General features: G+C 45.5%; 1 protein-coding gene across 1 annotated transcript in view; it reads left to right on the top strand.

The window, feature by feature from the left end:
- The window catches only part of GPC5 (glypican 5), a 1,236,000-nt gene that overhangs the window by 141,422 nt on the left and 1,076,975 nt on the right, over nucleotides 1–17,603 (top strand). The window lies entirely within an intron of this gene.

Raw genomic sequence — 17,603 nt, 5'->3', positions numbered from 1 at the left:
GCCAGGCAGCCCGCCAGGCCGCCTGGTTGAACCTGTCAGAGTGGGTCTCTTGTAGGAAGGCGATGGCCAGCCTCTTCTGCCGCAGGAGCTCCAGGACGGCCTCGCGCTTCACCGCGTCTCGACAGCCGTTGACGTTGAAGGTGCCAATGGTTGTGGCTGCCATGGGGGTGGGTGTGGGAGAGGAGGAGCAAAGCAGAGTGCGGGTGGAAGAGCGAGCACCCAAGAGCAGAGCAAGGCAATACAGACAGGTCAGGGAAGGCCTACCGTGCCCTACTCTAGTCGAGGGACCCGCCCAGGCCCCACTCCACTCTCACCCTCTGGGCAAGCTTGTCCAGACGGTAGGCCATCTGACGTGTGCCCCGATCTTGCTTCATGAGCTTGACTGCCGCCCTGGCAGCCTTGACAAACACTTTGGGGTCCGCACACCACTGGGTGATGTGCCCCGCTACATTTTTCTGCCCCTTGGTTAGCTTCAGCAAGGACAGGAGTCCCCCATAGTCAGGAGAGACCCAGGGGGGCTCCGCCAGCTTGGGGTGGATGTTGCCCACGGAAGAGCGGCGAGGCCGCACCCCCGGCGGGAGCTCGCCCGCAACTGCAGCGTCGACCCCCTCGATGTCCAGGCACATCAGCCGCCTCTCGTCGTCCGAGTCGAGGACCGGCTCTGCGAGGACATTCCCTGTCTTCTTGGGGGGGGAGGGGCCATCCCGCTCACGACGTCTCTTGCGAGACTCCGAGAGCTGGATCTCCATCTCGCTAACGTCCCCATCTGCTCCGGTAGGCTGGGGCGTGACCAAAGGGGCAGCGGGCTCTCCCGCCACCCCCGGGGCCAGGCCACCGGAAGAGAGACATTCGCCACTATCCCTGCTGCCGCCTGACTCCGGAGGCTGGGGGACAGGCGAGGGGAGGGGGACCCCTGAAGGCCCCTCCCCCCCACCCGCTAAGTCTGCCTCGTCGGTGGCTACATCCGACGGGGCGAGTGGTGTGGCAGCCGGAACGGGGTCCGGCTCTGTAGTGGGGGGGTCCTCGGCACTGGCCGAGGAGGGGTCTGTCAGGGATGGGGTGTCCTGAGAGGCCCCCCTCATCTCCCTCTCTTTTTCGGGTGGTAGGGAGGATGCCCGAGCCCCATCATCCGATGAGGCTCCAGCACCGCAGTCCCCGGCCACCCCAGCCACTTCGGCCGGGGCAGGCAGGGGGCAAGGGGAGGCGTCCGCCTCTCCACCCGGTGGGGCTGCTGCACCGAGGGCAGGGGGAGCCACAGACGGGGGAGGGGGCGGCGGGGCCATGGTAGCAGCACCAGCCCCTCGGCTGGACGATGGCTTCCCGCTGGAGACCCCGGTCCCCTGAGATGGAACGGAGGGGGAAGGAGGTCGGGAGGAAGAGCTCCCAGCCTCCCTGGGCCTGTCGCGTGCCCCAGAGGTCGACGCGCCGTCTTTCGGCGCTGCCGCTGGCGGCGATGGTCCGGCTGCCTTGCCCCGAGGGCACTGGGCGGCCAGGTGGGAGGAGCCCCCGCACTTGAAGCACGTGGTCTCTCCCACAGACAGATAGATAATAAACCGCCGCCCCTCGAGTGTGAGGCTCAGGGAGCGAGGCAGCGACTGGGGGCCCTCCTTGAGGAGCATGAAGACCTGCCTCCGAAAGGACAGGACGTGCTTGCCCTGAGGGTTCTTGTTTCCCATCGGCAGGCGGCGAAAAGGACTCGCAGGAAGCCCATAGGCCTCGAGTCCCCTGGCCAGCTCCCGATTGGAAATGTGCGGTGGGACGTTGGAAATCACCACCCTCACTGCTTGAGTCTCTAGGGGCGTGACAGGGTAGTGGATGCCCGCAATGTCCAGGCCCTCCGCACACACCCTGTCAACCAAGGCGGGCTTGCTCAAATAGATCATCGGGACCGTGTTCACGCGCCCCGCGTAGCGGATGGTACGCCATCCCAGGAGGGCGGCCAGAGCCTCCACGCAAGCCTCGAGCCCCACATGGAGAGGGGCATGAACCCTCAGGCCATGAGACAGTGGGAGGTCCTGAGAGACATCCTCATGCCAGCTGCCAGGCGTAGGAGCCGCCATTCCTCGCCAGGACAGGGTTAAACTGCGAAGCGCAGCAAAAAAAAAAAAAGCCTCAGGCTGACCCGGGGGACTGGGACTGGGAGGGGGCTGAAAACGCCCCAAAATCGGCCTGAGGGGGGGCAGAGCAACCCCGCAGGGGCTCAGGGCAAGCCCCAAGGCAGGGGCAGATGGCAGGGACCAAGGGAAGGGGCCCTGGGGGAGGGAGGCAGCAGAAATCAAAGGGAGAACTCAGGCGGGGGTGGGGGAGGGGCAGAGATAAACGAGGCTGCCAGAGCCCAGGGGAAAAAGGCTCAGAAAGTGGAGGGAAGGGGCAGGGGGGGGTCCCCAGGGACAGGGTGGGGAGAGGCAAGGGGTTTTTTTGGGGGGGGACAGGAAAAGGGGAGCAGGGAGTGCGAGGCAATGAGCTGAAAGCACCTGAGCTGGAGGAGCTTAGAAGGGCTTCAGCTGTCGGCGGCCATCTTGAAAGAAAGAAAGAAAGAAAGTGAACAAAGGATCATTGCCCCTTTAAAATCATGGACTCACATGCACTGGCTGCTCTCCCACTCTCCCTTCCTTCCGCCAACTCCCAATCCTTGTTGCCACTGCTTCATTCTCTGCCTGGCTGTCCTGGAGTCATTCCTTAGTGTGGCATGATCTTTCAGTGATCCTCCAGCTACCTTGGCCAGTGTGCTGGCTTGCTTCTCCCACAGTTGTCCATGGGATGCTGTCAGCAGAGAAGACCTCTGGCGTCTCTCTGCTCTACCAATTGCAATTCTTTTCTAGCTACCACTCTCTGTAGCTTGAAATAGCTGTCCTCATGCTCCCTCCACCAATCTGAAGGAAGCACATATTGTGAAAACATGACAACACGCTCCCTGCTAGGCTCCCTCCCAGGCTCCACTCAGCACCTAGGGTAATTACTTCTTGCTCACATTTCTTGGGGCTTTTCTCCTGCCCTGCTCTCTTCCCCTCACAGTCTGCACCACTACAATGTAATTTGAGACTACAGTCTGTGTTTCCCTCTGTTTAAACTGTATCCCATCTCTTCAGAAACAACTTGAGAGGCAACATATCTGTGACATTAAGTAAACAAACAAGAAAAGTCTCTGTAAGTTATCAAGATTTGGACCTGATCTCATTGACACGGATAACTGGTAACTTCACTTGCCAGGAGTGAGCAACAAGTTCAAATAGTCCCTAAGCAAGCCATCAGTTAACATTCAGGAATAGCCACTGTAGTACTTTGTCATCTATTAGATATTCAGTGATCATTACCAAACTATCCTAGGCTCTTGTCAGCCATGCCACTGATTATTTTATCTACAAAGTGTTACTGATTTAAACAAGAGAACCAACAAGGAAGTTTTGGTTGATGAACTGTCTATGTGTATTGCAAGAGGATTCATTCAGTGATCAATACAGCTCCTAGGCTGGCTAGATGTAATTTTGCAACACCACATTCCACACGTCATACCACTGCACTTGATAACATGTCTTTTTGCTGATTAAGAATCATGGACAGAGATTGTCCATGCAAATCCAGATTCTCCAATACAGAGAAGGAAAGTATGAAAGTGCAGGTCCTTCTGGTCCAAATGAAACAAAACAAACGAACAAACAAAACCTCCCTCCCTCTGTGAGTAGCTCAGTATAGGTGTGACTTGGTGCTGGATTTGATACAAAAGATTCTCAAATACTCGTTGCATTTTAAACAGGTCACCTTTTATTTGGTTCAGTTACGATGTACTTTGGCACATGCCATTTATCTGTGAAGTGTGAGCCCAGCTCTGACCCTGGCACAGTTTTAATGGTTCAGCTATGAGATGTATAACCAGCTTTTATTTTAGGTAAAACTATGAGAACAAATTATCAGTTTATATTTTCTCTAACTTCTAATCCCCGATTCTTTGTTATTAAAAAGTCCATAATATTTAAAGAAATAGTGACAGCACTGGAATAACTATAAAAATAAAGTATTCATTACTAAACTGTTAATCAAGTAATTCATTTAATAGAAGATGGTTTTTGCTTTCGATAGGTCAGACTTAGGTAGAAGTTGAGATCCGCTTTCTGTATTAAAATCATTACTACATCCTGTTATATATTCTAGCAAGGAAATTAAATCTCATCTTCAGTTGAGATAAGGTGTCCTGGCAAAAGCAAGAGTAGTTCAGTGGTGTAACTTCACTAGGAACTAAAGCCTAAGCAGTTTCCATTGCAAAAGGAGTAGACCATGTCGACCACACATTTCACAGAATTTCTTTGACAAATTCTTAACCTCCATGAAAGCAAAACCAAGCAGAAGAAAATCAGTCATCTCACTTTCTTGTGCTAGAAACAGTATTGAACGCTATTTGTGCCTTTCTTCCCTGGAGGGGCTATTCAGAGGAAGAAGAGAAAAATAAGTTGAGTCATCAATGAAACCAATTTAATGAGACTGATGAGCCTGGATCCTGGTTTTCTCTGATAACAACCCTCCCCCCCCCTTCCAATTTTTGGCTTAAAAAAAGTAACCCAAACTCCACATTTTTCCATGCATAAAATGAAACACCATGACAGACAGACAGACAGACATAGATTGATCTAGATATCTCTATGTATCTATTGCCAGAGTCAAAGTTTAGTCAGGGCTTTTAATACAAGAGAATCTCTCATCAAGGATCCTGGGTTTTTTTGGTAAAAAAAAATACTTTTTTAAATCCAAAAATTGGGTAACCCCAAATCCACATTTTCCCCTGATTAAAATGAAACAGCACTAATATCTACATACCTGTTCTTGCTTTTCTGTGTACTCAGCCATAGAGGACTTTATGTTATGAGATAATGGAGGAAGGGCTACAGCTGCTGTGACCTTTATGAGTACAGCTAATTACAATAGAGTTCTGCTGATATATGCCTTATGAGAATGGGATATCTATATATTAGTGCTGTTTCATTTTATTCAGGGAAAAATGTGGATTTGGGGTTACTTTTTTTAATCCAAAAATTGGGGAATTTTTGGTATCAGAGAAAACAAGGATCCCTACTGATGAGAGATCCTTATGCATTAAAACCTTGACCACTTGGTTCCATATTACATACAACTAACAACACTCAACTTGTTTGTTAAAGTTTCCAAGAAATGAAGGAGAAGAAATTAATTATTTTCACCTTTGTGTTAATGAAGTAATATCTTCAACTCCACCTTTTTTTCAGTTTTTCATTAGAATGTGTCTGTGTATGTATGAGTATGTACATTTGTTGGAATGGTTGGAACAGTTTCCTAAAAATTTACCATGGCCTGTCATCAGGTTAGTCAGGGGGTTCTTCTACATTAAATGTTGTGTTATTCAAAAGTCAATATTTTTTAGGGATCCAGTCAGCATCTCTATAGTTAGTCCTTGGAAAGACAGCACGAAGGGAGGGAATAAAAACCACAAAGTCATAATATGTAAAACTTCCTTCTTTAACTTCATATAATTAAAATGCAATTTAAATAGCTAAGCTTCCTTAAACCAGATTAAGATATGATTATAGCCTGCTTATGGAATCTAGCTTGGCATCCGAGTGGCACGAGCAGCCCCAAGTCCGGTAGGACCTGGCTCGGCTCTGTGCAGTTGCCACATGCTGGGCCATGTCCTGCAGCTGTAGGAAGGGCTCGGCCAGGTGGCAGGACCCAGCAAGGCATGTGGGAACCACATGCTGTGCTGGCTCCTGTCAGCATGGGCCGGGCCCCAGGGCCGGCTCCCGCCTCTGCCCCCTGTGCCTGTGGTGGTGGGGTGGGACCTGGCCCAGTCCCATGTGGCTCGCTAGCTTGGCCTTGCACCAGAGTGGGTCACAGGGCTCTGGGAGGCGCAGCTCCTGTACGTGCCTCCTGGAGCCGTTCAACCCACTCCTGTGCAAAACCAGACTAGTGAGCCTCAGGGATCTGGGCAAGGTCCTCGCCCCCCCAGGGCCATCCCTCCGCCACTCTCCAAACCCACTTCCACATCCCCCTGCCACTCCTCACCCCCCCGACACCCATGAACTCCCTCCCCCACCCCAACTTACCTTGGACAGCCTCGGGGGTAACAGAAACACAAAAGAGACGCTCTGGCCAAAACCAGAGCATCTCTTTTGGAGGACTGGCTCTGGGCATGGTCTTGAACCATGCCTGGCTCCGCTCTATTGTGGAGCGTCTTTTTTAGACCCCTGGATATCCAGGGGTTTAATTTTCTCCCTGCACTGCAAACTTGCAGCATGGGGAACATTTTTTCGTTCTCGCATGTGCCTGTTGCCCCTCCTCAAACCCCTTTGAGGCGGGGCAACAGGCACATGCACGCTCATCTGGATGCGCTGTGTGAGTGCAGCTAATTACAATAGAGTTCTGCTAATATATGCCCTATGAGAATCTGTTGCCTATTTTTAGAAATTTAAGGTACAATAAGAAATGCAGAGGTATATGAATAGAATAATTAAGCTCAATTTTATCTGGGCAAGAGTTGACTGTCTTTATTTTCTGTCTTACATTATCTCTCTTCTTATTCATTCATTTATGTCACAAATAAGGTTTGCCTGATTTTAATTCTTTGTATGAAAATAAATTTTGGATATACTTGCTTTTTCTTCAAGATTAATTTAATTTATGTAATCTATCAACAGTCAGTAGTATTTACTATTATAGCATTTGTAATGAACCCATGTCAAGCAATTGTTTAAAAGTGATCAGTAGTCTGAAAATGTATTTTTCATGGTTTCTGTGAGCCCCTCTTCATGTACAGGTAAAGGTGCAATGGGATTTAACACACGATCCACACAGTCATGCCTACTGCCATGCCACACATGCATGGTAGGAGGCATGGTTGTGAGACAATGCATTAACTCACATTGCGCCTTATTGCCAGTGCACAGTCCCCCACACAGTCATGCAATGCCACATAAAATCACAATCCCAGGCTCTCTCTGCACTGGCTTCAAAGCTGCAAGCCTCATAGCTGATGTGGCTCACAGTAGGGGCTTGCTTTGCGCCCCATAGCTGACAAAGCTCACAGTGGGGGCAATACCAGGAACATGTCAGCTGTGGGGCTAACAGCAGGTGGTGTACCCCTGTGGCTTGTAGCTCTTTAATTGATGGGACTCACAGCCACAGGGGAGTACCTGGCTATACTTTCAATTAATGGCATGGTTAGAACAAGTTACAAAGTTATTACACTTTTTTATAGAATAAAGCAAGCAATCAGCTACAAAGTTATCACACCATTAATTGGTTGAACATGTAACTGGGTTACAACTTAAGGTGCGATTAATTGGTTAATCATACCTTAAGCGTAATATGTAGAGGGGGCCTGTATGAGATAGCCCATAATTTGGGATGTGGGTTCCCTCCACCATTCTTTAAAAATGTTTTAGAAATCTCAGTTTAGTCCTCACAGCCTTCTCTGTTTACTCATGAAAACTTGCTTTTGTGGGAGTGAGAGACTTCCCTTCCACATAATTGTTTTACCTAACAGTCTTCCAGTATCTGTCCATGAGATTTAATAAACTCTCCTCAAAACCTAGATTCTCCTGATTACTTGCACACCTTACTCTTTTTCTCCATCACTTATTGCTTCTTAGTCATATTTACAATTTCATTATTCAATTCTGGAACTCACTATTAATTTATAGTTTGAATGGAAGATATTGTTTCAGCTGTAATTCTGTTGGGTATTTTTCTAGTCTGTGCAAATAAGGAATGGCCAGTCCCAGGTTTTATATCTAAGCAAGAGTTACTACTGTTGTATTTGGCTGAGACTATTGCTTAGACTCTTTGGCACTTTGAATGTCCTGTCCCTCCTGGACCAGAAAATAGACATAACATCTGGAAATAAATTATAAGAAAAGCATAGGTGAAGGAAAATTTATCACCAATTTTATATGAACATCTAGTACTATCTGCAGCTGCTCTTTTAAGAACTATAAATTAATCTGTTTGAAAAGTTTATCAAAGCATTTTGTTTCATGACAGTATAATATAAACCCACTACTGCATTGAGAATGTTTTTGTTATGGTAATTGCAGCAAAATCTCATTTTGTTTCAAACAATAGTTTTGTTACTTAAACAAAAGTTGGAAGACTGAAGCATCTCATTTAAATTGGCACAAACATTAGCCTTTCTGAGTTCACTTTAGAATCTATCCTTGTTTTGTCCATCTGGTCCCAGACTAGCAATGGCACAAATTCTGTGATAGGAATAACTTACACCCATATCCTGCAGTGATCCTGCAGTGGCAAGCAGATGATATGGATCCTTATCTGCCATGGCCCTTGAAAATGTGTTTTGCTGTCCATTGACTATACAGGGCTGCTAAGAATGTAAACCTGTCTATTAGGATTAGCTGTTTTGGGCCAGGAGCCTAAGATCCCTGGCAGATGTTCAGGTAAAGATGTGATGGGATCTAATGCCCGATCCCCAGAATGACACTTCCTGCCATGCCACACATGCATCCGGAAGCATGATTGTGTGATCCAGTATCAAATCCCATCATAGCTTATTGCTAGTGCAGGGGATGCCTGGTATCATGATCCTAGACTCTCACATAAACTAATGCAACTCCCAGCTGTGAGGGTCCCATAGGTGGGAGTCCCATCATCTGATCCAGGCTCCCAGCTGTGGGAGTGCACCTTGCACCCCTGTGGCTAGGAGACTCATCAGCTGATAGCTTCCAGCTTCAGGGGTGCATCCCATAGCTGGGAGCTCCAGCCTGGGCACACATTCAGTTAATGGCATGATAACTTATTACACATTTTTTATTTTATCATACCATTAATTGCATTAACGTGGTCAGGTAACAACTTACAATGTGATTAACCGGTTAATCATTTTTAAGTATAACGTGTGCCAGAGCCTAACTTTTAGGTTTTTCAATATCTATCCTGAAGCACTATAATGATCTATGGGTCCATTATAAAGAATAATGACAGTTAATAGTCAAAAGTAGAATATAGCAGGGCACTTCCTGCTTTTCTTCTGAAACCATTGGAACATTTTCTCAGTTTTTATCTCAATTGTCAATTTTTCAGTTTTTTCTATGAGATAATAAACTGAATGGTCTTAAACAACATTAAAATATCTATTTACCTTTGTTTTTAATCCCAGTTTCTTAAGAATGTGGTCCTATGCATTCCCTATAACAACCCACACTATCAGAAAAAAATACAACTGCTTCTTTGAGTGTTGCAGCAGCCTGGCTCAGTGTTAGGTTGAAGAAGCCTTTATTTCAGAATACCGATTACTCTGGTTCTACAATGGTATCTTTTTCCAGGTTTTTACAAATGGATGAATTTTTTTTCTTTTTACTAATTAAAAATTTAAAGCCATGCAAACTTCATCTTGATTTAGGTTGGAAATGATGATACTCCATATTCAAAATCTTTACTCTTTACTCTTTTTAAAAACAGCAAACCTCCTTTTGAGTTTTGCAGCACCAAAACCTAACCAAGGAAGTACTGTAACTTGAAATTTTGGCTGACTATAGTCCATTTTGAATTTTAGCATAGACGTTAAATTTGTATTGTTTTGCATCAATTTATTTTATCTTTTGAAATGTTCGTGGAAAAATCAAAATTAAACTATATAGTGTCTTCAGCTGAATTGCATTTCTTCAATTTAGTCCCATAACAACATTTGTGATTGTTAATAATTTGGTAGGCCTTTGTGGTCATAAGCCAAACCAATAAATAATGATAATATTGGTCCAAGATTTGGCTTTCTCATGTGGGTGTGTGGTGTTTCTTCTTGGTGTTAGAGGGTCCGATGTTTATTCTTACCTCTCAGATTGCCTTATTTGGGTACTTCCATGTTGTAATCTGACTCTCACCCGCCATGTCTTGATCTAATATATTATCAGTTGGGAGGTGTTGCTGACACAGAACACGGGCAATAGTGATGGAAGTTTATCTTGCCATGTTACCCCAGCCTCCAACTCCTTCAAACACGCACCATATTTTTATCATCACTTTTGTATGAAGTTGATCACTTCTGTTTATCAAAAATGTGATTGTGTATCTTTTTGTTTCTCTTTCTTTCAGTTGCTATCAGATAACTCTCATACGGTTGGGGAGCCTTTCCAGCTGCTTTGTTTACATTTATGTATTTATTTCCAAACACTTTGCAACAATTATATAACACTGAAACAACACGCATAAACCATATAAATCAACTTTCAGGACTGTAAATGAAAATCCTTTTTTTTTTTTTTTTTCTATTTTCAAGTGAAATACTTCTTTCAGTTTCTATCTTCTTTTCCTTCTTTTGGATCGCTAAGCACAATTGTTCTTACTTAAGGTTCCACAAAACTGAGAAAACAGGACAGGATAAGACCAAACTTGACCTTAACTGACTCCAATGAAGATCTGCCACTCCTTCCTTCTCGCAGCTTCCACCTTCGTTTTTCTCCTTTCCAGGCGGCTCCAGAGTCAATACGTCTTCCTGGATCCCAACTCTTCCCTTCCGGCTGAGCTCCACACATCCAAGCAGAGCCAGCCCCTGGAATCTCACCTTCTCCATCCATGCTCTGCGAATCCTCTTCCTTCGGACCTACGCACCATTCTCTCTCCTCCATCATGCCCCCTCCTTTTAACTTCAAAGAACAGCTGCTCTGGAAGAGGCATTCTCCTGGCACGATCCCTGTTTTCCTTTCCCTGATCTCCCTTTTAGCCAATCCCTCATCACAGGGTGTTAATCCCACTCAAACAAGAATATACAGTATAAATCAGAGATCATTCTAATTTTTATTAGTTTCAATTAAAAAATCTGACAATGGTTCATGTTCATGAGGGATGTGGACAACATGGAGAGGGTCCAGAGGAGGGCCACTCGCATGATCAGGGGGAAGCAGGGCAGGCCCTATGAGGAGAGGCTAAGGGTCCTGAACCTGTTCAGCCTCCACAAGAGAAGGCTGAGGGTGGATCTAGTGGCCATTAGTCAAAGGGGACCAGCAGGCATTAGGGGAGTCCCTGTTCCCCCGAGCACTACCAGGAGTGACTAGAAATAACGATCACAAGCTGGCAGAGGGTAGATTCAGACTAGACATCAGGAGACACTACTTCACTGTCAGGGCAGCTAGGATCTGGAACCAATTTCTGAGACAAGTGGTGCTGGCTCCTACCCTGGGGGTCTTTAAGAGGAGGCTAGACAAACACCTTGCCAGGGTTGTATGATCCCAGTACTCTTTCCTGCCATGGCAGGGGTTCAGACTTGGTGATCTACTCAGGTCCCTTCTGACCCTACCAACTATGAAACTATGTTGGCTTTTAATGGCTTCTTTTGTAAAACAAATGAGAAGTTTAAAAAGAAAAATATGTTCCTCTTTTTTGGTTTCACAGTCATTCTGCCATTGTTAATGAGAGTATTTTTTAAGTGTGCAGAGGGTGTTATAGCTACATTTGCTATAGCAGCTTATTGTGTTCTATGTAAAACTAATGCTTAGGTACCTGCAGAAACATAGTGGAAAAAAAAATGGTTCTTATCCTTCCCTAAAGCCCTTGAAGACAATGCAAGTCTTTCTATTGCTAAGATTATAGATCAAATTTCGAGTGTTTCAGAAGTTTTCTTCTTGTTTATATATTCTTTTTATTTCCTAGTAATGTTAAGTTTTTTACCACCTATCCATCCATTTCAGCCAGATCCTGACCCAATTCTTTCCTTTCTAAGTTGTATTTCAGAATAGCAATTGCCAGCTAAAATTAGTGAGAACTTTGTCAATGGATGGTTAGAACTGGACCAGTTTTTTATAAGTCCACTCATTTCTCCAAGGTTGTAAACAGACGTCTCATTTGACCTGGCACTGATTGTTGCTGGTTTTGATGTGGATGGAAACAGGAGCTGCACAGGCATTTACACAGGTAGGCCTTCTGAGATGCATTACAGCCAGGAGCACACCATCTGACAGGCTTACCTCTGGAATGAACTGCAGTTAAATATCTTCAATTAATTTATAGAGGCACATAATGATGTCTGAGTGGGGGGGGGAGGGGGGAAGCAGGCGGGGAAGTGCTATCCTGTATTCATCCTGCATACCTCACAGATATTTGAGCAGGACGATGGACATGGATGTCTGTAGGATCTCCAGAAAAAAAGGCTTTCTCCATGAAGAAATGCAGAAATGTTTACAGCCTAAAGCAGAGGTTCTTGCCGAAATTAGGAATCTAACACTAAGATTAGGATTTGTTCCAAAACGTTTAAAACCTCTTTATTTTCCATCTCTCAGGAATGAACTAAATAAAATACATTTTTTATAAAATGTTAGAATAATTTTAATATTGTATTTTGTGCATAGTTTTAACCTTAATGCATTTATGTTCTTCACTTTCTTTTCTTTATTCACCATCTTTTACATGGTCTCTCCCTTCTGTACTCTCAGTTTAAGATCATTTAAGAAAAGAGGCAATAAGACTTTTGTACATGTTTAGGATTCTCAGGTGTAGTTTTTTAATAAAACAAAATAAACTGAAATGCTCAGATCTCCATATTTTAGTTTCTCTAGAGACTCCTTAGACATGCTGGGAAAAGAAGCACTGTTTGCCTAATGTTCTGTTCCTGCCAAACAGTGAATTATTGAACTGCTGATCCACATTCCAAAGGTGGTAATATAAACCTGATACCGTTCAACTTACATAAGGTTATTCATTGCATAGTTTAGGTTTGATTAATAAAGTAACCCTGAGAAGGAAAAATGTCATGGGGGAAAAAAGTTTTTATACATTCTCTAGCCATAAACAGGGACATTTTTTTTTTTTTTTAAAGATTCCATGATTACACATGATTCCATGATTTTTTTAAAGATTCCATGATTTTTCCTGCCTATGCAGGGGGTCGGACTCGATGATCTATTGAGGTCCCTTCCGACCCTAACATCTATGAATCTACATATTACTTGGCTGATATGAGAAATGGTTAGTATCAGCCACCCTTTTAGAAAGTGACAGCTTTTTGTTGCCTAAGAAAACTGTACTGTAGAAAACTATTCCTTTTAGCACATTTTATACTTCCCTGGTCCCAAACCCTCACCTTACTCCTCCCCAATCAATTTTAAAATATTGAAAATGAACCTGGAAACAAAAAGTTGACCCTAGTTACAAGGAAATTGGATAGGAACCTCTCTATAATGAGAAGAGTACAATTTCTTCATTGCTTGGTCAGACTGAATTGCAGGATCTTTGAAGCAATAGATCCTACTTCATAATCAACTGTCTTATATAGCTTTTATGTTAATATACTTACAATTCTCCTTTTCATATTTCTTGTCTACCCAGTATAAAAAAAAAAAAAACCTTTGCCTTAAACTAAATAGATTTACTTTGGAGGGGAGGAATATAATTTTATTAACTTGTGTAACAGGTATGCGCTCTGGGCCAACCTAAACGTGGCCCGCACACCTGTTCCTAGGGCAACCACCCGCCTACTCGCCTGCCACACCTTGTTATTAATTGGTGTTAATTAGCAGGAGGCTGCCCTTGTACTGCCCTGCTGCCAGGGGGCACTATCTGCAGCTCCGTTTCCTCCCCTACACCACAGTCCACACCTCGCCAATGGAATAGATGTTATGTCCCATCCTAGTTACGATCTGGCCCCTTTTTGTCCTCTCTGGGCCTCCTCAGTCATGCCGCCCCCTCTCTGGGGCTCCCCAATAATGCCCCTTTCTCTGGGGCTTCTCGGCAACTGCCCCCTCTCTGGGGCTCTTCAGTAGTGCCGCCCCCTCTCCGGGGCTCACCGTGCCCACACTGGGGCTTCTCAGTAACTGCCCCCTTCTCTGGGGCTTCCACCCCCTCTCAGGGCGCTCCTCAATATTGCCGCCCCCTTCTCTGGGGCTCCTCAGTAAAGTTGCCCCCCTCTCTGGGGCTCACCACGCCCACACTGGCTTCTCAGCAATGCCCCCTTATTTGGGGCTTCTCAACCTCCCCTCTCTTGGGCTGGGGTCTGTGCACCCCGAATGCTGCACCCTCACTGGTGCTCGGGTCCCCACACCACTGCGAGTCCCCTATGAGGCCTCCTCCAACCCCTGATAGCCTCACCCAAACCACCGGTTATAAACAGCAGCACAAAATGCAAGCCCATCGGCTATAACTTAAACAGAAACCGCCCAGCCATAACAGCGCTCAAGCCTACCAGGAAATACTCCATCCCTTCCATGAGAGAGCTCCTTCCTCCATGGTTGCTAGCAGGGAACTGCCTCTGGCCCCAGCCCCTAGGGTTTATAAGGGAACCAGGCCCTGCCCCTTCTGGTCAGCTAACCTTCTCTGGTTGCCGTGGCAACCCACAGCTGGGCTCCTTATTCCCTCCCTAGCAGTTTCCCCTCTTTGGGAGCAGGGCACCTCAGTGCTCTGTGACAGCTTGGTTTATTTAAAAATTCTCTCCTGACAAGATTTCAGATTTCGAATTTTTGACAGTTTTGTTAAAAATATTTTCTCGTTTTAGTCATACTGTCCTCAGTTTCTCAGTAACTCAGTTTCATTTCTTGTTCAACAATGCAAAACCCTGGTAAATGGTTTCTTCATTTTTTTAATATTGAAGTTATATATAATACCACTCCAGATTGCTGTGTAAAAGTGTACTATTGTAAAAGTGTGAAATGAAATAGGAATTGAAGTGTCATGTTTTCAAAATTTGGTACAGTTCATAGTTCACTTGTTTGCAATTCACAGCTATAATATTTGTATAATGTTCTGCTGCCCTACTGACCACAGGCTCTGTTGAAGGTGGAGCAACTGTAGTTTTTGTCAATAATGTAAGACATTAGCATAGTTTCATGAATCCTAGAAACTGGAGACATCTGCTAGAATTGTTCACCATATATTCTGTGTTCTGCAACAGAGCTGCCTTTAAGGCTATGTACAGACATTCAGGGAGGTTAGAATACGTTAAAAATGGCCACCCATTGTAAATTAGTTTTCCTAGGAGTGCACCTTACACTTAGATCCCTAGTTAGGTTGATCTAGTCCAAACTCTACAGAAATTTGAAGGTTAGATTGGTCAAAAATAACCTACCTGATCTAATTTAAGTGTACCTTGGAGGTAGTCTAACTTAGATGTGTTCAATTGGACCAATCTAACCAAAAATATCAGTACACTTTCCCAGCACAGCTGTTGGCCTTAACCCTGGGGCTGAGCTTCTCTTACTACCCTCTGCCCCCCCCCCCGTCCCCACCCCAATCCCCAATGTCACCAAGCTATCCCCTTGGCCCCTCCTTCCTCCCCAGATGGACAACCCCCCCATGGACCATCCAGTCTCCCTCTCCCACCCTCCAAGCCTCCCAATACCAATTCCACAAGCTGCTTCTAATGCAGGATTACTGATTTTGCTGATGCCGAGAGCTGATGGAAGTAAATCAGGATCAGGGGAGGGTGGGCAGGATTGGGGGGGTTGGTTCACTGGGGAATACTGTTTCTCTGGTTGTTGGGGGAGATTGGGGGCCTAAAATCCCCTGGACTATGGGTGGAAAGGAGCCCTCCTCAACACACCGAGCCCCCCTCCATATAGAGCCACCAGCCCCACCAATCTGCCTGCCCCTCCCTCCACCCTAATTTACTTAATTCAGGCTCCTGGGACTGGTTCAGTAAAACCGGTCCTGGGAGCAGTTTGTGGGATCGGGGGCAGTTCAGTGACATAGAGGTGTGTGGTCTGAGGGAAACTGGTGGGATTGGAGAGCCTTTTTGATGCCACCAACCCCCCAGGCCCCTGCATGGACCATGCTAGCCTCATCAGATCCTGTCAGCCTCCCCGCCCCCCCCCCAATCCATGACCCTGCTAGTCCCCTCAAGCCCCTCTGTGGATTCCGCTAGTCTCCCAAACCTGGCAACCCCCCATTTCTCCCAACCTCCTTTCAGATCCTACTATCCCTGCTGATCCCTCTAAGCCCCCCCCCCCATTTTACCAAGGGTCCACATGGACCCCACTCCCCACCTCTGCCTGCAATTACTGAAACCTCTTTGCTAGCCCCCCATCCTGACTTACCTTAGATCAGGTGGCCATTTTTAACCTGATCTAACCTCCCCTTAACCTCCCCAGACATCTGTACCCTAAAAAAGCAACTGATTTTGCTCCCAGCTCTGGGTTTTGAGTCAGCCAGTGGGAAAATATTTCTGAAGATTCTAGGCTATGGAGGACTAATTAACTTTGTGGGAAGTGACAAATCAAATAAAGAGTTTAAAAAGCCAAATATTTTTACGCTTCTTTAAAACACCATTTACCATATGAACTGTTTCTTAGCAGAAAGCTGGGTAGATTTGCACACTATAGACTATCTATCTATCTATCTATCTATCTATCTATCTATCTATCTATCTATTGCACAAGTTTTCCTGAGCCTAAACTAAGTTCACTGGATTCTGTTAAAGGATTTGCATAGAGCTGTGTATAAAATGGAGACAGTGCTTAGAATGCAAAAGTGAGGAAGGGAGGAAGAGTGAGGGGAGGGAGGCAGAAGTTCTGGCAGAGGTAAATAATAATCCCATGGGAGCAAAGGGGTCACAAAAACTAATCCAGGTAATGGGATAAGAATCCACAGTCCCTGTTTAGCCCATACTTAACACAATCCAGCCTGTGGATGGTTTCTTATCCATCAGTTTCCCATTCAGATTGTTTTTTAAAGGTTTTCTACCTAAGTACAGCCACCTTTAGGTTAGTGATGGACTATCTAAAGAAGGTTAAAGTCTAGTCAGCTTTATATTACTGGCAATATCTTCTTTCTTTATTTTTTCTATAAAGTAACTGCAAGAACAAAGAAGACTATAATGGCTATTATATCAAAGCCTGTGCCTCTATTATAACAATGTAATTTTCCCAATACTTTTACTTATTCACAAGTCAATAGTATTTTCGTTAAATATTAGCTTAAGTCAAAACTCCTATCGATTCTAAAGGGACCAGCTTTTATTGTAATTAATCAATTAAAGAGGGTTTGTCTTTTAAAATACATGTTTCAATATTATTTAAAAATTATTTGCAAAAATCAATTTATTGCAATGATTTCATAGATTTCATAGATTTCATAGACATTAGGGCTGGAAGGGACCTCGGAAGATCATCGAGTCCAGCCCCCCGCCCAAAGGGCAGGACGTCAGCTGGGGTCATAGGATCCCAGCAAGACAAGCATCCAATTTCATCTTGAAGGTGTTCAATGAAGGCGCTTGAACAACCTCCGGCGGCAGGCTGTTCCAGACCTTGGGGGCTCGGACAGTAAAGAAATTCTTCCTTATGTCCAGCCTGAAACGATCTTGTAGTAGTTTGTGACCATTCGTCCTCGTCATCCCTTGGGGCGCTCTGGTGAACAAACGTTCCCCCAGATACTGGTGGTCACCCCTGATAAACTTGTAGGTGGCCATCAGATCACCCCTGAGCCTGCGCTTTTCCAGGCTAAAGAGCCCCAGGGCTCTCAGCCTGTCATCGTAGGGTCTGCTTCCCTGACCCCTAATCATACGCGTGGCTCTTCTCTGGACTCTCTCAAGCTTCTCCACATCCTTTTTGAATTGTGGAGCCCAAAACTGGACGCAGTACTCCAGCTGCAGCCTCACTAAGGCCGAGTACAGGGGGAGAATGACGTCCCGGGATTTGCTTGAGAAGCAT

This window comes from Alligator mississippiensis, chromosome 1 (assembly GCF_030867095.1).
Source record: "Alligator mississippiensis isolate rAllMis1 chromosome 1, rAllMis1, whole genome shotgun sequence".
Lineage (NCBI taxonomy): Eukaryota > Metazoa > Chordata > Crocodylia > Alligatoridae > Alligator > Alligator mississippiensis.
Note: the sequence above shows the minus strand (reverse complement) of the source record. Positions and strands in the feature narration are given on the sequence as shown.